The following is a 26,493-nucleotide window of genomic DNA, read 5'->3' on the forward strand; positions in this document are numbered from 1 at the left end:
ATTTCCTAGTTCCAATAGGGCCTAATCTCTTTGCTAGGTCTTGCAAGGCCCCTCTTTGAATTAGCTCAGCAATTAGTCATAATCCCACTAATAAAACACCCTGGTTACATCTACACTGGCATGATTTTCTGAAAATGCTTTTAACAGAAAACTTTTCCATTAAAAGCATTTGTGGAAAAGCACGTCTAGATTAGCAGGATGCTTTTCCTCAAAAGCACTTTTTGCAGAAAAGCGTCCGTGGCCAATCTAAACGTGGTTTTCCGCAAAAAAGCCCCGATCGCCATTTTCACAATCGGGGCTGTTTTGCGGAAAACACTACTGTGCTGTTTACACTGGCCCTTTTGCGCAAAAGTCTTTCAGAAAAAGACTTTTGCCCAAACGAGAGCAGCATAGTATTTCCGGAAAATCACTGATGATCTTACATGAGATTGTCAGTGTTTTTCCGGAAATTCAAGCGGCCAGTGTAGACAGCTGGCAAGTTTTTCCGCAAAATCAAATGATTTTGCGGAAAAACTTGCCAGTCTAGACACAGCCCCTGTGTTTACAGTGTGCTTTTCATCTGCAGAGCTCAAAGCACTGGATAGGTATTTCAAGCCACATTTTACAGTGGGGGAAGCTGAGGCATGTCCTATCAATAAGTCCAAGAGTTAGAGGGGCTCTTTAAGGTGGCAGAGTGATTCAGGCCCAGATGGAATTCAGTGGAAGAGCTGGCTTCTGCAATGGGCTTCATTTGTCCTGGGAGAGAGTTGTGGCTGCAGAGAGCTGATGGAACCCAGATGGCTAGAAGTGGAAGGCACATGTCTTAGGCTAACTCTTCAAATGAATATTCTGTTTACGTTTGTGTGAGTCTCAGCACACCTATACCATCCAGCCTTAGAAAATCCACAGTCACAACATCCTGTCTACTGGGGCTGCGACTAGACTGCAGGCTTCTTTTGGAAGAAGCTTTTCTGAAAGAGATCTTCCGAAAAAACTTCTTCCAAACGAGCACGTCCACACTGCCAAAGCACATCAAAAAAGAGATCTGCTTTTACAAAAGATAGCGTCCATACTGAATGGCTGCTATCTCGCATTTAAACTGAGATTACTATGGACGGAGAGGCCACTAGGGCACCTGTGCTTTTTCCTCTTTCCTCTTCTACGGAAAGAACTCCCTCTTCCCCATCCACACACGCCTTTTTCCAAATGAGCTGTATCACAAAAAGGCTTCTTCCTGGTAGACAGAAGATTACCAATGCCGGAAAAACCCCTCTATTCTTTCAATTTTCTTTCAAAGGAATGTAATTCCAGTATAGACGTAATTGAAGTTTTTTAGGATACCCAGACTAACACGGCTACATTTCTATCACTATTCTACATGTTAGGATAAACAGGTGTTTTTCTGAAAAAAAACCCTCTGTAGTGTAGACATACCCTGGCAGAGGGAATGAACAGAACAGGTGCTCTGGCAAACAGAAGTTAGGGACCATCCCTGCCCATCCTAGCTGGTAACTATCCTCAATGAGCTTATCTAATTCTTTTTAGAACCTGTTACATGCTTGGCCAATACAATACCCTTATAACAGCAATACTCTTAATGTTACTATTAATAGCACTTTTTGTCTTTGGTGTCAGATGCGGCCTGCAGAAATTAGGGTGCTGTAGCTTATTGTTGTAGGTGCTGCACATGGCTTCTGAATAGCTTCTCTGTGGTAGAATTCACCCTCCACTGTTTTCTCATCAGGGTTTGTTTGTTTGTTTGTCTCCTGCTTTCCCTTACATGTGCTTTATTCTTCTGACAGCCCTGAGTACAAAATGCCCATAGAAAGACCATTGTTGTTTGTGATTGTTTATAGAGTGCCATTTGGGCACAAAGCTGTGCACAATTGACAAAACTGTACCTCAGAAACAACAGGTTCCTTCCTCATAGAGTTAACAATTTGAAGACACAATGGAGTCGAAGTCAGTTCATTACAATACTGCAAAATGTTTGGGTCTGATCTTTATAACCAGGAGGTTTCTTGAAATATGTAGCGTTTTAGATTTCTGGATTGTTCATGGAACATTTATATTGGTTCAATAATATGCAAAGAAGCATAGCATGGAACAATGTCTGCTACATTTCTCTTATTCTTAAGGGATCGCTCTCTGCCCCTACAATTGCAAGAGTCTGGGAAAAGGTGGGGCTGCACGGAGAGTTGTATTTCTTCCCAGTCCCCAGCCTCCTTCTACTGCTCTCTGTCTCTTAGGCTGTGTCTAGACTGCAGGCTTCTTTCGAAAGAGGCTCTTTCGAAAGCATCTTTCGAAAGAGCCTCTTTCGAAAGATCGCGTCTAGACAGCAGGCGGATCTTTCGATAGAGGAAATCTGCTTTTTCGAAAGAGAGCACCCAGCGAGTCTGGATGCTCTCTTTCGAAGACGGCCTCTTTACATTGAAGAACGCTTTCCTTCGAAAGAGGAACTTTCGAAGGAAGGCGTTCTTCCTCGTGAAACGAGGTTTACCGCCATCAAAAGAAAAGCCGCGTTCTTTCGAAATAATTTCGAAAGAACGCAGCTTGAGTCTGGATGCAGGGGAAGTTCTTTCGAAAAAAGGCTACTTTTTTCGAAAGAACCCCTGAGTGTGGACACGGCCTTAATTCCTAGGAGCAATGTGTGACTTCAGCCCCCCATATATTTTTCCAAAGGCACAGATGATCTTTACATACATAGCCTCTACCCCTTCTCCCCACCTGCTGATTACTACAAGTTCTTGGTGCTGCTTTGTCTTTCCACAGCCCTTCAGGCTATCTGCTTTTAAGAAACCTCAGATCCTCCTTTTTCCACAACGGCTGCCCTCTGTCCCCCAGCAATGGTTCGATGGCACGGGATTGTATCTGCAGACCAGGGAGGCTGTCAGGAAGGATAATGAAAACAAGGGAGTCAATCAATCAAAAAATAACATGTAAATTTTCATTTTTAAAAATGCAAGACCAGCTCCACTCGTCCCCCCCCCCCCCCCCCCCCCGCATTGTAATTTGGGGCAGAATGGCACATTCCTTTCTTCAGTTAGGTAGTTCTGATTTTCTCTGTTGTTCCATTTTCCCATATAATTATCCCCCCCTTCCCACATTTAAATCATGCCCTTTTACATTCTTTGCATTATCATCAATTCCCCAGTACCCTTCCATTCTCCCCACTCACACCCTTTCCTGGCTCCTAATTTTGCTCTCTTTACTCAGTCCAATTAAAGAGAGCCAAGTGGACAAGGGAAGGCAACTGAGCCATTTTTTGCTTTTTGAGAGCTTTACCCTTTGGAAAGGAAGGGTTGCCGCTAAAATCAGAAGGATGCCTGCACTTTTATAACTTTGTCGCCAAGATGCTGGCAGTTGATTTAAACAGTTTTGGATGAAGGTTAATGTTGATAGAAAGGAGGAAATAGGAGTAGCAATAAACAGCAATCACACAATATGCAAGTGGCCAGCCACCACCAATGCAGACACCCACTCCACTAGAGGGACAAATTCTATACCGAACTCATAGTGCAACAACTGGAAGTCGCACATGAATAATTAACAAGCACAAATGGCTTTTCAGAGTTGAAATGAATTCAAGGAAGATTCTTTGTGATGCTGAAATGAATTGCAATGATACTTTGTACAGCTATAACTAGTATCTGTTTATTGCCTAGTATTATATTTGCATATTGATGAAGCCAATTAGCTCTGTAATTTGCAGTCCTTCGTTCATGTAAACAATTACCTGGAGTCAGTCTTTGGAATTATTCATACAAGTTACACTTGAGTGTTATTCAACTAGGAGAACTCTAGTAACATCCATTAGTTTGATTAATTTTTAAAGATTTTGGGAAAATCCCGATGGAGGCGATAGTAGAGAATCAGTATAAGATCATGATCTCAAATGTTATTAATCTATTATCTCTAGTAAATGCAAAAAGTAGAATATTAACTTAAAATGAAAAACAACATTCAGTCCAGCATGGTACAAATCAATACCATGGGCTTTATTGGAGTTTCCATTTACGAAGGAAAAAGAGAACAGCAAATATTCTGTATGTGCAACATGGACAAGCTGCAGTTGCTGGGCTTTTGTTGTTTGCTTTTAATTAATACTTACATGTTGGGCCTAGATTGCCTTCCAGTGTTCCTTTACGAATAAAAAATACCCTGCAGTAGTGAGGTTAACTGGAAGGAAGAACAACCTCTGCAGATTCTTGTTGGCAAGGCTGCAGACAAATTAGAAAGAGAACAAGAGTGGGCCAGCGACTGTGTAGAATTTCAAAGGATTAAGCACTAGCAAAATGGTTCAGATGTGTAAGGGACAGGTGGGGAATGGTTGAAGCAAATCTATATGGGAATGAAACTCGTGGGCTCAGTACAATGTGTTATTAAATGTTTGTTGCTTTAAGGACTTGCTTACAGAAAGATATGGGTCTAACATAAAGGACAGACAGACAAAAGAAACCAGAGAGATAATGTTAGCTTAAAAAGGATTGCAAAAATTTAATAACAATATTTTTTTCACTTAATAGAAATGATAAATTAGAGTCATATTAATGCTTCCTTTTTGCAACCACTTGGTCAGTTGCTACAATACTGGTGGCTGTACAGATGCCTCTATGGAGGGTTTTAATAAATTTAAACTGAATCATAGTAATGGCTATTACTTATTCTTCTAGTTGAGTCAAACAAATATTCAACCATGGTCAAAGCTTTGTCAGTTAGTCACTTGTACACATGCTGCTTCACAGCAGACACAGCTAGGACAGGTGCGTTCCAATGAGTTCCAGATCACTGTGGGTTAAAGCTGGTCCAGATGCTGGAGCTCTGTGTGAGTTTCCTTACATGTTGACTGTGAAAGCTTTGCCAGCTAGCACAGCTTAACATGCACTTGTGTTTCAGCTTGTGTGTCGTCTGGAGATAATGCAAACCTGTTCTCTCAAGTACAGATCATTTCCAATAATCATTGTTTCCATGGTGACTGTAAAAGCAAAAATGTTCTGGTTTTGCATCGTGACATGATATGAAACTGTTCTCCACAATTTTTATGAGGTAAAAATGAAATTTGGAACCCACACACAATATCCACATTATCCACCTTCCCCCATCTGTCCCTTGCCTCCTTCCACTCCCTTTACCACCCACACACGTCCCACTAGCACCAAAGAAAAGGAATTATTTAAAGAAATCCTTTGGAATCCTCTTGTACGTCAAGATAAGAGTGTAGTCCTTTAGGGACTCCTGTGCTCATTGGTGCAAAGTCAATATGTTGAGTCCTAGGGTTAGAGAGTACATTATTGACATGAGAATTGCTGTACTGGATGAGACTCAGACCCAAGAACTTGGTCTTTCTCAGTTTACACAGTGAATCCAGACTCGGTGAGGTTATTTAGGTGTTGTGTTGTGTCGTGTCTTGTGAATAGATGGCATTCCCAGGCTAGAGTGAGCCAGAGAAATCCAGCAGAGACACATACAAAGTTCTATTCAAAAGAGACCTGGATTTTTAACTTTCCTTTTATGTTGTTTATTAATGATTATTAGTCACTGGGGCGGGGCATTCACCCTCTGCCAATGAGCAATTCTAAAATTCTACAGAAATCATGCCAACATTCTAGTTCCATATCATAATTGACCATTTCTCAGGGGTGTACTTATTATGTGCTGGTATAAAGTTGTGCAAAACAACAACACATCAAGAAACCAGACAACCCTACTAGTTTCACATCACTCTATTTTTGCTGAGCGAAGCATAACCTCATCTCAGACTTTAGCTGGGCAAGCAAGGCTTCCTGAAGGCCTCTTTCTCATCTGCCACGTGCTATGGTGGAAAAATGGATTTTAGCTGAGCCACATTCCAATCTTTTCATTGTAGTTATCCTGTATATTATATTAGCAGCTAGAAGCCCCAGCCCAGGTGGGGCTCCATTGTGCAAGGTGCTGTACACAGCTAGGAAGAGCCAGTCCCTACCCTAAAGAATTTAGTACAGAGAAGACACATACAAAAGGTTTTGAGGGAAAACAGCAGCAGAGTGAGGTGATATCCCTTGCCTGGATAACTGAGCTGGTCCTGAAGCCAGGTATCCTGAGTGCTGTGCTAGTGCCCCTATATTCTCCCAGCATGCTTGAGACTGACTTTTCAGCTCGCCCACAACATAAAGGTGGGCATGTTCTGTGTTCCCTTAGGTTAGCATAGTAGGTGAAGCTCTCAGTTTGCATATTAAATGGACTTGGGGGTCCAACATTCTTTCCATATTATATATTCAAGTTTGAGGAAGGCAAGTTTTGATCACAAAAAATATTTTTGCTAATGAGTCCATATGCACCTAGTGATTTGTTGTATCCAGCAGAAATGGAAACTCACCCCAAATGTGCTGGTCTTATTTTGTAGGCAAGTATTTCATAGCTCTAAATATAGCATAGGCTGGTGCAAACCTGTATGCAAATTACACAGAGACGCATACTGGCCAGGAAATTAAAGTACCTCACAGCTGTACGTTCTTTTATTCCAAGGAATATACTGTATATATAAATTCCTGGCTTCTTTGAATGTTTTTTCTTACATTTCATCTCCTCTTATAAGTAGGTGCAGGGTTTGCTGTTTCTGGAGTTGCACTTTTAGAATTGGTGCCCATGTGTGTTCTTTTCTTAGGTTATATTGAATGTCACCAGTGAGCAAAGCTCGAAATTCAAAAGCCATGAAGTGAAAAATATCCATTTAACAGGCTCCTAGCATGTACGTTGCAAGTGCATTAATTCTTGTTTGAATGATGGGATACAGAGACCTGTAAAATAACAATGCATTTGTAATGGAACACTGCACCAAGAAACCTGATGCACTGTCTCATCCCAGATGTGAAAGAGCAGCCAGCATCAGCACGATAAATTGTATTTTTAGTGACCAGATGAGTAGAAACTGTTAGCCCAGTGAGAATCATCACAGGCAGCAGACCCACGAAAAGATCCTTGCTAGATCTCAAAATACTCACACCCAAAATGGTGTGCTCCGTCAATCAATATCAGCCATTTCATGACTCAGGAAATATGGTCTGTGGCACGTAAGAAATGTTGGGTTCTGCCGATATGCTGGGCCAAGCCCAGTGTGCTTGGCGAATCACGGAACATAGCCTGTGCCATATGAAAAACCTGACCATCCACTACTTAACTTGGGTGCCAATTCACTCCTGAAAGCAGATGGGAACTCACTGTGGGTGGACCTGCTGCTGCCATAAACTTAAGTTGCTAAATGCCATCATATTTATAACTCACTCCTGGGTGCGCTGGCCTTTAATTAACAAGTTTCCCTACCAGTTTGAATTCCAAATACAGTCTGGGTGGCTAATGGCACCATCCACAATGCTGCTCTCAGACCAAATCTGAATTGCTATAGATGTGTCGCTCCTGTTAGAACCACCTCTTCAATGAGTGGCTACTGGTTATGCTCTTTTGTAACACTCACTACATGTCAACAAAGGTCCTGATCTTACCTATATGTGGCACCAAAACAACATTAGCTGGCAGGTGCAAACAAAAGGTGAAGTTCTAGCAAATACTGGGGGAGAAAAACAGGGACCCAGCTGGGAATGCCCCTACCCCCAGAGTACTCCAGTCCCAGCAATGTGCAAAAGTAACCTTCTTCCCCTCTGGGGGGCACTAGGACCCACGTGGCACCCATTCCCCTGAGCTCTGTGGATTGGAGAAGAACACCATTCCAGGGAGGACACAGCCTCTTCAGCCAGTAGGAGTAGGTCCAGAGGCAGCCTCAGCAGGGATTGCAACAGGAGCCATGAGCACTAGTGCTGTCATCTCCTACTTAGTGCAGAATTGTCTGTGGACAGTCTCTCCCTTGTCCTGATTGGCTGATTGAGCCAACTCCCTTCTGTCCCCACCCTCACACTCTCTCTGCCTCTTCCTCACATTCTACCTACCTTCCCATGCTCCTCTTTTGCCCTCTCTGCTGTGTCCCTCACCCTTTATCTCTCCAGCTAGCTGATCACAGATAAATTAAACCTCACCCAAAAGAATGAAAGGAAAAAATACATAGCACTTTAAAGACTAACAAGATAGTTTAATAGGTGATGAGCTTTCGTGGGGCAGACCCACTTCTTCAGACCCACTTCTCTACAGAAAGCCTACTGACTGCTACACTTACCTACATGCCTCCAGCTTCCATCCAGGACACAACATATGATCCATCATCTATAGCCAAGCCCTTAGATACAACCGCATCTGCTCTAATCCCACTGACAGAGACAAAAAACTTCAAGATCTCTACTAAGCATTCGTAAAACTCAATGACCCACTAGGGGAAATAAAAAAGGGCCAGAGACATACCCAGAAACCATCTACTTCTAGATAGGCCCAAGAAAACCAACAATAGAACACTACCTGTCATTAACTATAACCCCCAACTTAAACCCCTCCAATGCATCATCAATAACCTAGAACCTATACTGGAACAGGATACTATACTCTGAGGGTATGTCTAGACTGCATCCCTCTGTCGACAGAGGAATGCAGATTAGGCAGGTCAACATTGCAAATGAGGCAGGGATTTAAATATCCAATGCCTAATTTGCATAAAAATGACCACCGCATTTTGCCGACTTAGCACTTTATCGGCAAAAAGAGGCAGTCTAGAGGGGGATCTGTCGAGAAAGAAAGCTTTTTTCGACAGATCCCTTATGCCTTCGGCAGACCTATACTCTTATAGAAAACCACCTAACCTCAGGAAGATTCTTACTAACAACCACAGGACATACCATGTTAATACTAACCCTGGAATTTTCCCTTGCAACAAACTCCGTTGCCTACTTTGTCCACATATTTACTCTGGACACACCGTTACTGGACCTAACCATGTAAGTTATACGATCAAGGGCTCATATTCCTGTACATCTGGCAATGTGATGTATGCCATCATGTGCCAGCAATGTCCCTCTGTGATGTATATTGGACAAAGTGCTCAGTCACTTCACTAAAGAATTAATGCCCACAAATCAGACATCAAATATCTTCACACTGAAAAACCTGTTAGTCAACATTTTATCTAACTGGCCATTTCCTTAAAGACCTGACAATGTGCATCTTACTTCAAAGAGACTTTAACACCAGATTACAGAGAGAGACTTCTGAACTTTTATTCATGCTTAAATTTGACACTTTGTGAATGGGCCTTAATAAAGATGCCAATTCCCTTACACATTACAAAGCCAGCCTCCCCACCTATTGATAGTCGTAGTAACTCCAGATTAACCACTTAGGGCTCATCTAGACTACGGGGAAGATATGAAAGAGGTTATGCAAATTCTTCTGGAATTTGCATATCTTCTTCCGATTGCACTTTTGAAAGTGGAGCTTCCGAAAATGAAAGTAGTCAAGACACGGGTTTTTTTGGCAATCCCCCCCTTTTTTGAAAAGGCGCTTTTCCCAAAAAATGAGGTTCACACGGCTTTTCGAAAAAGGGGGGGCTTGCTGAAAAAAATGCATCTTGACTACTTTTACTTTCAAAAGCTCTACTTTGAAAGCTCTGCTTTTGAAAGTGAGATCGGAAGATGTGCAAATTCCCATGGAATTTGCATATCCTCTTTCGAATCTTCCCCGTAATCTAGATGAGCCCGTATTGACTTTTAATAAGCTATTTCCTCCTCTCTTATCTCTTCCTTGCCCTCTCACCCTCACCTGCTGTTCCAATATCTGATTTGTCAGTACATCGTTTGTTTATTTTCTTCACTGTATTCCTTGTTATATATGGTCATGCCAATTCACTTTCAGAATATGATCTGAAGAAGTGGGTCTGCCCTATGAAAGCTCATCTCCTAATAAACTATCTTGTTAGTCTTTAAAGTGCTGCGTGTTTTTCCTTTTGTTTTACGAAGATCAGACTAACACAGCTACCTCTCTATTACTTTCCAAAGAATGAAAGAAGCATAGTGCTGGCATGCTGCTTGTAAACCATCACCTCTCACTTTGTTTGTTCTAGCCCTGCCCCACCTTGTGTCTGTTTGGATTGTAAATTCTTTGGGGCAGTGACTGTCAGCTACTCTATGCCTGTCTAGTGTCTAGCAGGGCCCCCAGGCACCCATAATAAAAAATAGCAAGTGTTATCAGAAGAGTCATTGGTACTTGGCAGCTTTCAGGACCCAGCCTCTTGTACTCAGATTGCATATAGTTGGGTGCAACAAATGCTTCACGGACACTTGCTTGAGTGATGATTATAAAAAATTATAATCCCTCATTATAGATACACTTGTGACAAAACTCCTATGGATTGGTGGCTGGAGTCTCATTAATGGTTCACAAAATTAATTGGTAATTATGGTCCAGGTTAGTATTAAACTAAAATAAGAATTCATCTCTACCTGTCTGCTGTTTGAGAATTGGAAGTACGATTTGAGTCCACGCACTGCCAGAAGAGGAGGGAGGAGGCATTGCTTCTAAGAGCAAGGTCAAGGTCAGCTGGCAAATGCTTTTTCCCTGCAGCCCCTGACCTCTGTGACAAGCTGATCTTTAAATTTCCTTCCCAAAAGATCAGCACAATATACTTTAGCAAAAATAGGCTTCAAAAGGGACAGTAGAGGTTATATTCTGTCTTGGCTTATAGCTATGCACGTAGCATTGATTTTTAGGCATTTCATTAGAAATAATCCAAACAGGAACCTTTTACCTGAACCTCCACTGAACTTTAGAGGTTTCAGATACATGGACTACAGACCCAAGCCTCTAAAAAATGTGGTTTTGCAATATTGGCTTGCAAGGGCTGTGTCTCCCTTACTGAAGAATCTTTATGCAGCTATGTCAGGAAATGGCTCACAGTGCTTAGGCATGTGTGTGTATTGGGTGCAAAAGGCTGTGACGCTCAGTTGTTTCAGTTGTCACGGTTTTCCATTAAACTTTTCTTTGGTTTTGGGTCACTGCCAGTGCTGCCTCTTGAATTTTGAGCCCAGTTTTAAATCTGAGCCCTCCTCACTCCCCGCCAAACCTTAGTCAAAACCACAGCATTTAAATTGTTAGTATGTGGAAACCAGAGACGGACTGTAAATCATAGATTTTTAAGACCCAAAGAGACAATTATGATGATCTAGTCTGACCTCTTTTGGAAGGTTCACAGTTGAGATTTGAATTTGCAGTGAAACCTAGGCTATTTTGTTTGTTTGGGGAAATTAAAAGTGTCAGACAGTTCTAGTTTGCAGTCTGTTACATTCCACTGGAATATAAACCACCAATATTTGTGGAAAAATTCCCCTTGTGACTTGAACAAATTGAGCTGCTCTCATAGCTCTCTGGAAGATAAACTGCTGAAAATGTAATACCTGCATTTGAATGTTAAATACCTCAGATTGATGTATAAATAGCCACTCTAGATGGTATCATGTTATAGATATTGGAGTGTTAAAACTGGGCAACACTGGTGTTCTCTGAGCTATGTTGATGATACACGCCCTACTGCAAAACAACCACAACAATGCTGTTGATTGTTAAGTTCCATTTATGTGTGACATTGTTTAAGGCTACTACTGTCCATTCCCAGTCATGTAACAGCTCTTCTACGTGAAACATTTGCACTGAATCCTTGAGTCAATATTCCTTACAAACTCAGACTAAGTTCATGTAAATATTTTACAAATGTTTGTGAGCATAGCACATGAACACGGGCATTCTTCCTCCACCCGGTCACTCAGTTGCCAGACTCCCCCCCGGCCTGCTACTCCCCAGCATCTGGATCTTTCAATGCTCCATTCCTAAGGTGCCCTGGCACCCTTAACTGTGGCATTGCGTACATTTTGTGTGCATGACTTTGCTACATTAATATTCTTTTAAGTCTCAGAAGGGTCGCCGTGTTAGTCTGTATCTTTAAAAAATCCACGAGTAGTCCCGTAGCATCTTGGAGACTAACAATAAATATAGTAGCCAAACTTTCATGGGCAAAACCCACTTCTTTTAAGGTATTTTTGGCTGTAATTATATTCTATAGGTAGGTGATCAATAATATGCTCAGTTATATAAATGCGCATATTCCCAAAAAGTTACATGCTTTTGTGGACATTTTACAATTTTGGTATAGCACTTTTAGACAACATTTAACACAGTGTGTTGATGTGCATTGTAACAGTACTTCAGAAGCGGATATTAAAATTGATGTTTTGTTTTGACATGTCCCACGATAGCAGTAGTGCTGAAGAATACAATCTCTGTTTCCAAGTAACCTGCCACCAGTATGCACTGCAGTAGACTTTAAGAGCTCTTTCATAGACATATACAGGGGGAAATAATTTCTTCAAAATGTACAAAAATTAAGTTTCTGTTGTATGGTCAGATAATTCTCATTGATATCTTTCTGTACACAGCAGCAGAACCAGGCTGCCTAGCAGTCTGATTAACTGTGGGAGAATTTCTTTTTAAAACTGGCGCCTGCAAGTAGGAAGCACTGTTCAGACCTATATGTGTTCACTTAGGCAGGGCCATCCCGAGCCATTCTGGCACCCTGGGCCCTGGGCATGTGGTCCCGGACCTGGGCATGTGGTCCTGCCCCCGGGCACGCAGTGCATGCACAGCCCCGCCCCAGGCGCGCAGCGCATGCGTGGCCCCGCCCCCGCCCAGCCCGGAAGCACCGCATAGCGCCCCTTACAATCGGGCACCCTGGGCTGTCGCCTGGTTGGCCCGTAGCTTGGGCCGGCTCTGCACTTAAGCTTCCCTAGTGTTGGAGGTGATTCAGAACATCCATACAATTTCTTGGCCACTCTGCATTGAGCATATTCAAAGACAGGTACCACATACAGAATTTATAATTGTATTTGGCTGGTGAGGGTATTTAGAAATACACTTACAGCAGACTCAGTATAGCCTTGAAGCTCCACCATGATGGATCTTACCTGGGAAAAGTGCTGTGAAGTTGTCAATAGCTATGTGTAATCTGTAGAGCTTGAAATAGGAAAAACATGGGTTTTTCCCCCCCTGTCAGAATGACACAGGTACTCAGCTACAGCCCTTGTCTAGCCTATCCATCTGGCTGAAGTGCAAAATAAGAGATTGATTTTTTTCTCAGACTGCACAATCAAAAGCCTAGAGGAGCCCCAAAACTGGCAAGCAACACATTTTACATTTTAAGTGAGCTGTTGGAAAACTTTTGCTAAAATATAACTCCGTATTTGGCAAAGGCATTTAATTCACTGAATTAATCAAGATGTTCTAAAACCCACTGGTCCACAGGCTCAGCCGGTGTACTTCGGTGTTGCTGGGACAACAGCTAGCCAGTTGCAGATTATGCATTCTCTAGAAATAATTGCTTTACTTGAAAATTATCTACTACGGCTAAGATTTTTTCCCATGTTATCCAACAGATTTAGACACAAAATACCTAGTCATTGTAATGGGCATCTAAATCCCCAAATCTCCTATACTTCTTTGAAAAATCTCAGCCTAAGTGCCAATCATTAGAAGCATAAGATAAAAGTGTCACGAGATCTTGTAGTCTTTCAGATCAAGTTACCCACCTGCAACAGCCAAAATAGAGAAGATGGAGGCTTCAGAGATACTAATAGGAGAGCGAGATGTTTCTCTCTACAGGATTTAGCATCATTAGCAAGTTGGCTTTATTATATTTCTGTTAGAGAAGCACAGTAGTTTAAATCTTTCTTAATAAGCTGAGCAGTCCCAGAGGGGCGTATCAGTCTATAGGAGGTCTTTTAATGATGGGCCAGCACTTGTAATATATGCCTCTGTGGTACTAACAGCTATTCCTATAATAGTCACTCTGTCTAGCTTTAAACATGAATGTGGATAAATAAACCTATATTGATTTTAAAATGTCATTACCAGTGTAATGGATAAAACAAACCAGCTGCATGACCCCAATGAATAGCTGAAGTCCTGGCAAACAAGTGCCCCTCAAGGTCACAGCATTTAACAGAATGGGCTTTTGGGTCTTATAAATTCTAACGGCAATGAACTCATTGGTCACTAGTACAGATGAAAGGTGCTCTAATGAGAGTCTTATTTAGGCAAAACAAAATGCACACAACTATTCATCGGATGGGACTATCTGACTTTTTCCACGGGAGGTGCGTGTTTGCCCTAATATTTGAAAATGAGAATTCAGGCCACTCGAAGGGAAAAGGATGATGAATATTGTACATGCTAAACTTTTGCCCTCTTGTGTCCATGTATGTAATAAGGGTTATAACTCAATGCCATGAAAACAGAGATTTGCCTAATTGGGACAATTGCCTAGGCTGAAGGAATTTAAAAAGAACTGAGTGAAATTGACACTTTCCCAGACTATAACCACCTTCCACTTCAAGAGTCATGGGCCTTGATTTCCACTGCATAGGCCAATGGAAACACAGATTAAGTTTAACTCTACAATAAGAAAACAAAATCCAAACCTAGAAATGGACAGAGCCAGACTTCATATTAAAGGACCCAAGAAAACAGACTTGCCATAGCTAAGGTACATATGTACATAAGGGTAATAATTCAAAATGATCTGGTCAAACTGGAGAAATGGTTTGAAGTAAGTAGCATGAAGTTTAATAAGGACAAATGCAAAGTACTCCACTTAGAGTATGTCTACACTACAGCATTATTTCAAAATATCTAATTTCAAAATAGTTATTTTGAAATATCTTATTTCAAAATAACACGTCTACACACAAAATGCATTTCGAAATAGCTTTTTGCATTTCAGAATAGCATTTCCACACTGATTGGACGCTGAATCGCATTTAAGACCAGCCACAACTAGTTCCGGCAGGGCATCCAGTCAGAAGTTACCTTGTGGCCAGAACAGCCAGCAGGGCACCCTGGGAAGGGTTGGAGGACCCCTATTTCAAAATAAGCTTCTACACAGCGCTTATTTCGAAATAGCAATTTCAAAATTGGCGCTATTCCTTGTGGAATGAGGTTTACCAATTTCGAAATAAGCCCTCCGCTATTTCGAATTAATTTCAAAATAGCCGTTGGCTTGTGTAGACGTTAGGAAAGTTATTTCAAAATAACGACTGTTATTTAGAAATAACTTTGCTGTGTAGGCATACCCTTAAGAAGGAACAATCAGTTTCACACATACAGAATGGGAAGTGTCTGTCTAGGAAGGAGAACTGTAGAAAGGGATGCAGGGCTCATAGTGGACCACAAGCTAAATATGAGTCAACGGTGTGACACTGGTGCAAAAAAAGCAGACATGATTCTGGGACACATTAAAGGAGTGTTGTAAGCAAGACATGAGAAGTCATTCTTCATCTTTACTCTGCGCTGATTAGGCATCCATTGGAGCACTGTGTCCACTTCTGGGCACTACATTTCAAGAAAGATCAGAAGAAGTTGGAGAAGGTCCAGAGAAGAGCAATAAAAATGATTAAAGGTCTAGAAAACATGACCTGTGAAAGAAGACTAAAAGAATTGGGTGTGTTTAGTTTGGTAAAGAGGAGACTGAGGTGGGATATGATAGTGGTTTTCAAGTATCTAAAAGAGTGTCACAACGAGGAGAGAGAAAAATTGTTCTCCTTGGCCTCTGAGGATAGGACAAGAAGCAATGGGTTTAAACTGCAGCAAGGGAGGTTTAGGTTGCACATTAGGAAAAACTTCCTGTCAGGGTGGTTAAACACTGGAATAAATTGCCTAAGGGGCTTGTGGAATCTCCATCACTGGAGATATTTAAGAACAGGTTAGACAGACACCTGTCAGGGATGACCTATATGGTGCTCAGTCCTGCCATGAGGGCAGGGGACTGGACTTGATGATCTCTCGAGGTCCCTTTCTGTTCTAGTGTTCTATGATTCTATATCAATCTAGTGAGTGCAGCGGAGTTATAAGAATCTGAGGTTGGATATTTATCCATGCTACAATGCTATTGAACGTTTGGAGACTATGCGACAAGTGCTCCTTGACAAACTCTTCCATGGGCTTGTCTAAATACAAACTGCTTCAGTGGCACCACCCCTGCTGTACTGCTGTAGCATTTTCATCAAGATGCTACCTACACCAATGAGAGAGGTTCTTTCATCAACATAGATAATCCGCCACCCTAAGGGTTGACAACGAGGACAAAAGCAGCATTCTGAGCTATGTCATTATGTTGACTTGATTTCCTATGTAGACCAGGTCCTAGCTGTATGTTCTGTGCTCTCATGTGAGCCAATGGCCTGAGCTCCTCCAGAGTATTTTGAGGAAAGAATCCCTCCTCTCCAGTGTCTTGGGAAGGCCACAGTACTCCTCAAATTCTCCATGGTCTTGGGGTGGGCACTCTCCCACTGCATCAGTTTTGCCAATGTTTCATGAATTTAACTAAGGACAAACATTGTGCTGTACAGTTGTCACCAAGCTCTAGCTTTGATAAGCGGTAGCTTCACGCTTAAGTTGCATGCAAGTTAAAGGTAATCTGTCTGGTAGCTTTGAGCTACAGATCTTTAAAGGGCATTCTTGTGGCTATATATGTTATACATGCAAAACACCCTATGAGAACAAATCAAGGCTGTGCACTTACAAAGGAGCATAAGAACATTAGAATAGCCATATTGGGTCAGACCAAAGGTCCATATAGCCCAGTATCCTGTTGGCCAACAGTGGCCAATGCCAGATACCCCAGAAGGCATGAATACAGGTAATCATCACATGGTCCCTCTCTCGTCATCCATTTCCAGACAGAGGCTAGGGACAACATTCCTACCGATGATGGCTAATAGCCATTGACGGACCTAACCTCCATGAATTTATCTAGCTCTTTTTTGAACCCTGTTAAAGTCCTGCTCTTCACAACATCCTCTGGCAAGGAGTTCCACAGATTGACTGTGCACTGTGTGAAGAAAAACTTTCTTTTGTTCATTTTAAACCTGCTATCAATTTCTTCTGGTGACTCCTAGTTCTTATATTATGGGAACAAGTAAATAACTTTTCACTTTTTCCACACCAGTCATGATTTTATAGACCTCTAGTATATTCCCTCCCCTCCCCCCTTAGTATCCACCTTTTAATCTCTTTTCATATAGGACCCATTCCAAACCCCTAATCATTTTTGTGGCCTTTTTTTATGAACCTTTTCCAATGCCAAGATAGCTTTTTTGAGACGAGGTGACCACATCTGTACTTTAAATCATTTGAAATCTTTAAAGCGTTTAAATTTAAACTTTTTGAATCTTTGGGAATTATGTAATGGCCACACCCATTACACGTGGTCCAATGAGGTCGAGTCACTTGCGGGTTCCATTTATTAATTTGAGGGGTCAGTGTTCTGACTCATTGCTTGTTCTGACTCATTTTTTACCTTTCCCACTTCTGTCGATTTGTCAATTTCTTCTTTTTTTTTTTAGCTTTTAGGTCCAGACTCAGAAGCATATTTGTTCAATTTAGAATTGGTCATAAATAGTGATGCACTATGATGTGGTAGTTTTGGTTGCTTTATCCAGTGAGCAAAACAAAGTGATTGTCACCTGCTGGTTTTACCCAGTATTTATTTGGCAGACTAGAAAAAGGATCATAAATGTGTCAGTACATGTAAAACAAAACTGGTTATTTATAGAGAACTATATTAGTTTTTTCGAAATTGCATTGGACTCCTACAATACGATCCATAATAGAAAAAAAATGCTTAAAACCCTTATGTTTGCACCACAATGAAAATTTAAATAGATAAAAATTATTAAAAATAAATATCCACATTATCTTTTAAAGTTGGACCAAGATAAAAATCAACTTCTGTCAAGCCCAGCTTATAGAACCCAAATCAACAAGGGAGTCTGAGCATTGTTCTAAGAATACTAGCCATTTGGACACCATTGTTTTTGTCTTTCTGCAGTGACCTAACACTTTCAAAAAGGTGTATTATTTATAGAGACAATTAAAGCTCTCGTGTAGAATTTGTTGTTCTTATGGAAGAATCAGAACATGGTTTATTAAGTGTGACTTGCATGACATTTTGTATATTTTCAGAACTTAATGCCCCATAGGAACACACATTTGATGAGTGCTTGCAGCCTTTATATTTAATTTTTATTAGTGGTTTTTTTTGTAATGCTCAATATGCTTCTGCTACATTGAGGAACTAATATGGGAGTTCTCCAGTGACTAATTTTAACATTTGTAAATTCCCATGGATGTTAACAAAAGACTGAGCAGGCTACTGAATAAAAGTTATGTAATAGATTACAATAGCCTTGAGCTCATATCCTGTGCGGTTTCTATTTTATTAAAAATTGTTCTTTTCTTCTCTTACCAGGCTGAATTTTCAAAAAGATTTATGTATCCATAGATGAAGTGGGCAGCTGCATGGTGAAATACCTCTTTCTCCATAGTTTGATTTACATTAAATCAATGTGGACTGTGATTGCTCAGCACCTTTCAGGATTAGGTCCCCAGTTTGTACCATTCTCATTTCTTTTTGCCTAAAATTCAAATTACTGGGAGGTATTTCACTGTGAATGCACCTGGAATTTATCTTATTCATATTAGACTTTATGAGAAAGTATTCTATGTTCTGCAGCTCAAATTCAAAACACAAACAGGGGCAAAAAGCAAATACAAAACATAAAATACAGTAGACAGGACTATGTAGCACTTTAAAGACTAACAAGATGGTTTATTAGGTGATGAGCTTTCGTGGGCCAGACCCACTTCCTCAGATCAAATTGTGGAAGAAAATTGGCATGACCATATATACCAAAAGGATACAATCAAAAAACACATATAAAATAGACAAATCAGATTTTAGAACAGAGGGGGGATGTTAATGTCTATGAGATAATGATTATAGAGGTGATAATTGGGGAAGCTATCTTTGTAATGGGTAAGATAATTAGCATCTTTGTTAAGGCCCATTCGTAAAGTGTCAAATTTAAGCATGAATGACAGTTCAGAGGCTTCTCTTTGAAATCTTGTGTTAAAATCTTTTTGAAGCAAGATGCAGTTAATCAGGTCATTGAGACAATGCCCATTCTGGTTGAAATGGCAAGAAACTATTTTTTCTTTGTGAAACTGTCTGATGTCTGTTTTGTGTGCATTGATTCTTTGGCAAAGTGTCTGAAAAGTTTGTCCGATATACATAGCAAACAGACACTGTTGACAAACCCCGTTGCCGGCTTTGTCCACATATTTACTCTGCTGACACCATCATTGGACCTAACCATTTCAGTTATAAGATCAAGAACACATACTCCTGCTCATCCAGAAATATAATTTATGCCATCATGTGCCAACAGTGTTCACTTTTTTTGATCGTATTCCTCTGGTATATATGGTCATGCCAATTTTCTTCCACAATTTGATCTGAGGAAGTGGGTCTGGCCCACAAAAGCTCATCACCTAATAAACTTTCTTGTTAGTCTTTAAAGTGCTACATAGTCCTGTCTTTTGTTTCAGCAAGACCAGACTAACACAGCTACATCTCTATTACTATAAAATACAGTATAACAGTTTGTATTCTTCTATCCCTAACAGGTACATATGGGGATAGTAAGCAACTCTCACATCATCTAATAAAAAAAAAACCTTGTTTGAGCCACAAACATATACTTTCAGGTTGCTTTTCACAGAGGTCCTGATTCAGCAAAGTTCTTAAGCATGTGCTTATGTTTAAGTGCACAAGTATTCCCATTGACTGCAGTAGGACAACTCATACATAAAGTTAGGCACACACTTCTATAGCTCACCTTGTTGACTCGCAGTCATAACAAATAACATTTGCTTGGAAAGAAAGATCCACACTTGATTTATTTCCTCACTGCTCCATAGAAGAACATTGCCAAATCTGACAATATATTGCATAGCTCAGTGATCTTCTATGTTAGTTTTCAATATATGTGTTGGAAAACATGTCTTTATGCCAATGACAAAAGGCTAGGTTTTGCTCTGTAATGGAGAAGAAAGTACAACAGATGTATAGGACTGATAACCTACTATTTATCTGTACATCAGTGAGGAATCAAACGTGATTAAAAGGAAAAATCCCATCTAATGTTAAATAACAGTTTTGTCCCAGTATAAATCAAAGTAAGCTTTCATCTGCTAGGCTGTGTCTAGACTACATGCCTCTGTCGTCAGAGGCATGTAGATTAGACACATAGGCAAAGGCAAATGAAGCCGCGATTTAAATGATCGCGGCTTCATTTAAATTTACATGGCTGCCGCGCTGAGCCGACAAACAGCTGATCAGCTGTTTGTCCGTCCAGCGCGCTAGTCTGGACGCTCCCCTGCCGACATCAAAGCCCTTTGTCGGCAGCCCCGGTAAACCTCATCCCACAAGGAATAATGGGGCTGACGACAAAGGGCTTTGATGTCGGCAGGGGAGCGTCCAGACTAGCGCGCATGTAGTCTAGACACAGCCCTACAGTATTATTCTTGGCTGTAGAAGCTATTGATGATTTGACCAGGAAAGAGTGAAAAGTTTTAAGTCAATTGAGGGCTTTGCTATCGAGTTGAATAAGAACAGGATTGGCCCAACTGCAAACGAGAGCAGAATTAGGAAGAATCACGTCTTTTAATTAGGACATAAGTATTTATTGGGGAGCCAGTCTTCTTCTTGAAACCACTGCCAATATGCAGATAAGTTGTATGTGCAGTTGGGAGTGCTAAGGTGCACAGCTATACATCTTTATCACTAACACTTAGGTCAGTCAGGGGTGTGAAAAAAAAACCCATCTGACTGACAAAAGTTTTGGTGATAAAAAGTACCAGTGTGCATAGCACTTTGTCAGTGGGAGCAGTACCCCTGTTGATGAAGCTACTGTCCTTTGTTAGGGGGTCATTTTAGTTTGTTGCCAGGAGGCTGCTCTCCAAGCAGTAAAGCACATCAAGACTGCCATTATAGCTTTAGACAAGACATTCTTCTTTCAGATAGGTTAGGTGTTTCAGTCACACATCTGCAAGTCATGCTGTTTTTGTTTTGTTGTGTGTGTGCCTCTGTGTGGGTATGTCTACACTACAGAGTTTTTTCGGAACAACTTCTATTACATCCACATTGCAATCGCGTTCTTCCGAAAGAAAATGGAAAGAACAGAGGGGTTTTCCCGACATTGGTCAACTTCTTTCTATGAGGAAGAAGCCTCTTTCCAAAAGAGCTCTTTCAGAAAAAGGCATGTGTGGATGGGGAAGAGGACGTTCTTTCAAAAGAAAAGGAAAGAGGAAAATTCACAGGTGCTCTGGTGGCCACTCCGTCCATTGTAATCACAGCTTACATGAGAGCTAGCGTCCATTCAGTGTGACCGCTATCTTTTGAAAAAGCAGATCACTTTTTCGATGCACTTTTGCTGTGTGAACGCTCTCTTTCAGAAGAAGTTTTTTCGCAAGAGCTCTTCTGGAAAAGCTTCTTCTGAAAGAAGCCTGCAGTCTAGACACAGCCTGTGTGTGTGTGTGTGAGACTTTTTTTTGTATTTTTGCTCCTAATTGCACAAGTGACATATACTGCCATCTGTCATATGGGCCATTATATTTTCAATACATAAAGAAACACTAGGGGGCTGTGCCCCTGCTCGCTTCATTCGCCAACCACCCCATCTGTCTGGCTGCTATGCACCCCCCCCCTCCAGCTGCTACGCTTGCCAATCCCTCCCCCCTCCCTCCAATCTGCTATACTCTCCCACCCTGGCCGCTATGCTTCCCAACCCCGCAGTCTGGCTACTATGCTCATCAACTTCCCCCTCTCTCTGGCCACTAGGCCCTACCACCTGCCTGCTTCTGCAACCTTCCCCCTGGCCAGACACTCAATCCCTAGCCTGCTCATGCACCGTCTGTCCTGGCCAGACCCCTACCCCCAGCCTGCTCCTGCACCCTCCCCCTTGATCCCACACCCTACCACCAGCCTGCTGCTGTACCATCCCTCCTGGCCAGACTCTGCACCCCACCCCCTCCTGCACAGCACATCCTGCCCATATCCTGCATCCCCATCCTTATCCCACTGACTGGCAGAGACAGGGGGCTCTTGTGGGAGGAGGAGGCCATGCAGCTCCCGCTTCCTCAGCCCCCGGAGCAACAGGGTCTGGGGAAGGATGAGGCCACATGGCCCTCACCTTCTGGGAGCACCCGTGTGCGTCTCTTGCCTGTGTGCATTTGTGGCAGCGGCTCTTTCAGGGGATGAAGGGTGGCTGGGATCGGGCTCAGATGGCAGCTGGGACCCAGCCACAGCAGCAGCTCCTCCCCAGCGGTGCAGCTCCCCAGGGTGTGAAGTGAGAGCCAGTGCTGAAGCAGCCCATGCCTGGAGTGGATGGCACTGAGGCTGGCCACAGCAAGTGGTTGAGGATGGGGACAGAGGTGGGCGGCAGTGGCATGAGGACGCAGATGACATGATGACATCACTCTGTCATCCCACAAGAAAAAAATTTTTACATGTAGAGATGGATGATCAGTTGAGAAATCCATGTATACAATAAACTATTGCCTTACTTGCTAACACCAGTATGAACACTGAAATAGCTTTACAACATCTTGGTTTTTCCAACTACTTTGGACTCTGAAAAACTATTTTGTTTCTCTCCAAGCTCAATTTCAGTTGTATGCCTTCATCATATAGGGTATGGCTACACTACAAAGTTAGTTCGAACTAACGTCCGTTAGTTCGAACTAACTTTCCTAGGCGCTACACTAGCGCTCCGTTAGTTCGAACTTAATTCAAACTAACGGAGTGCTTAGTTCGAACTAGGTAAACCTCATTTTACGAGGATTAAGCCTAGTTCGAACTTACTAGTTCGAACTAAGGGCTGTGTAGCCCTTTAGTTCGAACTAGTGGGCGGCTAGCCCTCCCCAGGTTCCCCCTGGTGGCCTCTCTGGGCACAACCAGGAAAACTCTTCTCTCCCCCAGCCCCGGGCCCTTAAAGGGGTAGACTCTGGCCAGATGGCACTAGAGTCAGCCAGCCCTGCCAGCAGTCTCTGCCCCTGAGCCAGTGGCTGCATGATGAGCCAGGCAGCCAGTGGCAGCGAGACGTCCCCTGCCCAGTCCCCAAGCACCCAGGGGCCAGCCAGGGGCCTAGACGGCACGCGGCCTCCTGGTCTAGTGTGGAGGTCATGGACCTCATTGAGGTTTGGGGGCAGGCCCCCAACGTCCATGATCTCCGCACTAGGAGAAGGAATGCGGCCGTCTATGGCTGCATAGCAGCCGCCATGGCCACCAGGGGACACAGGCGCACCCAGGAGCAGGTGCGCATTAAGGTGAAACAGCTGCGGCAGGGGTACGCCAGGGCCACAAGGGGCGGCGCCGCTGCAGGGGCTGCCACCTGCCCCTACTTCGCTGCCCTCCACCAACTATTGGGGGGCAGGGCGGTCCGTGCCAGCCCAGGGGACATCGAGCCAGGACCAGAGGGCCCTGACCTGGGCGCACCAGAAGGGCCACCGCCAGCAGTTCCAGCAGGGTCGTCCAGGGAGACCATACCGGGTAAGTAGTTTGAATTAAGTAGTTCGGGGGGGGAGGTGGGAGGGAGACCAGAGACCGCGCGCGTGGGCCATGCCTTCCACGGATCACGCAGACACCTGTGCACGTGCGAGCATGTGCCATGCCACCCTTGGGCAGGTGGCTCCAGCTGTGTGACACCCAGGGGCCATTGCCCAATAGGCAACTTGTGCAAAGAGACGTGACATGCTCCCGACCCCGGGGCAGGACCCAGCAGGATGATTTCCCTTCACATGTCCCCTCTACATGGAGGCAGGGGACATCTCCCCTTCCCCCCCACCACCCCGGCCACACTATACATGGCACAGGGACATGGGTGCGGTCTTGGGGCAGCTCCCAGTCCCGGGGAGAGCCAGACATCCTGACCATGGCCTCTGTACAAGCACAGCGGCTGTGACGGTGCAGGACATGGTCACCCTCACGTTGCAGAGGGGGCTGGGCATCATCCTCTGCGTCCCCAGGGAGAACTGACCACTTCTCTTCTTTCTCTACAGCTGCACCAGCTGCTCGTGCAGGGCGCACCACCCCGCCCGGGACATGCTCCCGCACCCGCGGCCTGCTCCGGACCGCCAGCACGGAGCAGGAGTACTGGGACCAGCACCTGGGGGCCCTGCGAGCCGTGCACCGCACACTACAGGCCTGGATGAGGGAAGACCTGCAGGTCCGCCACGAGCTGCTGGCTGAGCTCCAAGGGCTGAGCACCAACCTGCAGCTCCTGAGCTCTCAGAGAGACCACAGGCTTTGCAGTGTGAAATGAAAGTGACCAAATTTTGAGTGAAGTCAGATATGATGCATTCATTAAAGTACTGATACCACAAACAAATATACTTAATGGCGGTCACTGGGAATATTTGTAGTAGTAAATTTACGCCTGAGTGTAAATATTTGCAGGATCGGGGCCTAAATGCATCAGGCCAGTCTTATACCCATAGAAAGCAACAAGAACTTGACATTAATTTCAATAGGCCATGGATGAAACCTACTGTGCCCAAGCAAAAAATGTCCAAGTGTCACTTCAAATAGAGTTCATCGCCATAGTCAATTCTGCAAGAGGTAATCAGGTTATGGAAATTATAGGCCAGTCTGTGGGCACATGCCTAATGCCTTAATGTTTGCATAACAAATGCTCATTTTTAAAGGTGACTTGTGAGAATGTTACCTCTCTGCTCAACATGTTGGATCTGACTATTTCTCATTGGCTCATCGTGTGTTGTTGGAGTGGTGGACGTGAACCCACATGTTCATGATATTGGACCTTTTGACAGCAGTTACAAAGTTGACTTGCTGTTGCTCTGCAGTGATTAAATGGCTCAATGTGCAGTGTTACATTAAGAGAAGACACTACTGAGAAATCCTATTTACATCGTTGCTGTGCTATGTGAAATATTGGTTAATGACTGTTTCACGCTGGGAATGAAACAAACTATTAGGGTTGGAATTTATTAAGCAGTTTCACTGTAAACATGGAAAATTCAGGGGTTTTTTTTCCTGTGCTTTCTTTTTTATTTTTTCTCCTCACATACAAATTAGGAAGTGGTGAATGTAAAGCTGAAAGACCTGTGAAGTAGTCAGCATTGGAGTTCTGTGCATTTCTGCAGCATGGCACAACTGGCAGGCCATGTTGGCTAATCTTGTGCAGGTAACAATTTTTGCTGATGTGCTTGCTGCTTTGTGAGCATACACACAGCAGAGATACAAGGTCATGAACAAGCCTCTACAAGGATAATTACAATAAACAAATTTGAAGAAAGAGTCTCTGGCAAACTCAGCACTTTGTGTTTAGGGCCTGTCTTGTCTTCCAAGTACACTGAAGAACCCCACTATTTTCCATGACAACATAGGAATCGGTATAATCAGGGCACAAGACATATTTCCCTTCTCTAATTTATATTATTTGTTTTATTGCAAGAGGTACAACCAGTGCAGTAGCACTATATACATTATGAAACTAGACAAGGGAAACAATTTATATATGAAATTATCAGGAATTGCAAGTTTCATGAATTTTAGAACAGCCAAAAAGACTTCCCCCCTACCTGCCACTGCATTCGTATTTAAAATGTTGGTTATTTCCTCCTGAAGAAGAAAATAGGGGTCATATCTTCAGCTAGTTGCAAGCATCATAGCTCCATTAATATGCCTGGAGGATCTATCCCCAGATGACTAGTTACACATGGGGAATAGCTGCATTGAATAGCCTGCAAACAACCCTGGTGAGTGAAATATGTTTCCATCAGTTAAACAAACTAGTATATTAGTTAAAATTCACTAGAAGAATTTTTGTAAATGGGCCCATGCCTCAGCTGGGGTACGCTGGTGGCGCGCCATTGATCTCAGTGTAACTATGCCACTTTACACTTGCTCAGGATCAGGCACAATGCCTATTTCCCAAACACAATGTATAAGGTTAGTTATTAAAATAATGACTAGCAAATAAAAAGTGGCAGCTGTGATAGATACCTGCACGGCGCCGTTAGTTTTATAACTTCCTATTACAATTCTGAACATTTACAGTACTTACCTTTGCTAGCCTGATTCAGCCACCTCTACTCACAGTGAGTAGTAGCTCTTTGTTTTTTAAGTAACTGTATAGAAATTAGTGAGACTGCTCATGGAGTCAAATGCTTTTCAACATGAATAATGCAGAAGTGGGGGGGGGGAGGGTAATATCTGGTTTTCTGTGATTTTCTGATTTTTTTTTTTGTAATATCAGTGGCTTGGGGGAGAAACTGACAAAATATTCACTTTGATCTTATTTAGAACTGGAAACTGTGTGTGCAGAGAGGTTGAGGGGGCTTGAGCATGTTACTAAACATGGTTTAATTAACTCTTGTTTAAACACTGATGCAACTCATGCCTATATTCACACCTTACATCTTCATACAAAATATGCCTTTCGAGGTATCGTTTGACACATTGGTCAATAATATCATGGTGCAATGTATGTATTAACAGTAGATATCATGACATGAACATAAACATATTCCAGTCATAATTTCAATTGAGCAGATTAGTCTGTGGGAGAGGAAACCAGTTTGCGAAAGACAAAGGACAAGCTGATGCCTTTAGTCAGGTGTCATCTGAGTTCATTAATGAACACTGGTCCAATGGCTATTCTTTGACAACAGGAAGTATCTGAGGGTACGTCTACACTA

General features: G+C 42.7%; 1 long non-coding RNA gene across 1 annotated transcript in view; it reads right to left on the reverse strand.

Moving 5' to 3' along the window:
- The window catches only part of LOC102444385 (uncharacterized), a 45,647-nt gene that overhangs the window by 7,311 nt on the left and 11,843 nt on the right, over nt 1–26,493 (reverse strand). The window contains exon 3 of the long non-coding RNA XR_001368522.4: nt 2,707–2,866. This is a non-coding gene — a long non-coding RNA (uncharacterized LOC102444385). The remainder of the gene's footprint in view (nt 1–2,706; nt 2,867–26,493) is intronic.

This window comes from Pelodiscus sinensis, chromosome 1, assembly GCF_052426305.1.
Source record: "Pelodiscus sinensis isolate ZL-2025 chromosome 1, ASM5242630v1, whole genome shotgun sequence".
In the NCBI taxonomy this organism is placed as follows: Eukaryota; Metazoa; Chordata; order Testudines; family Trionychidae; genus Pelodiscus; species Pelodiscus sinensis.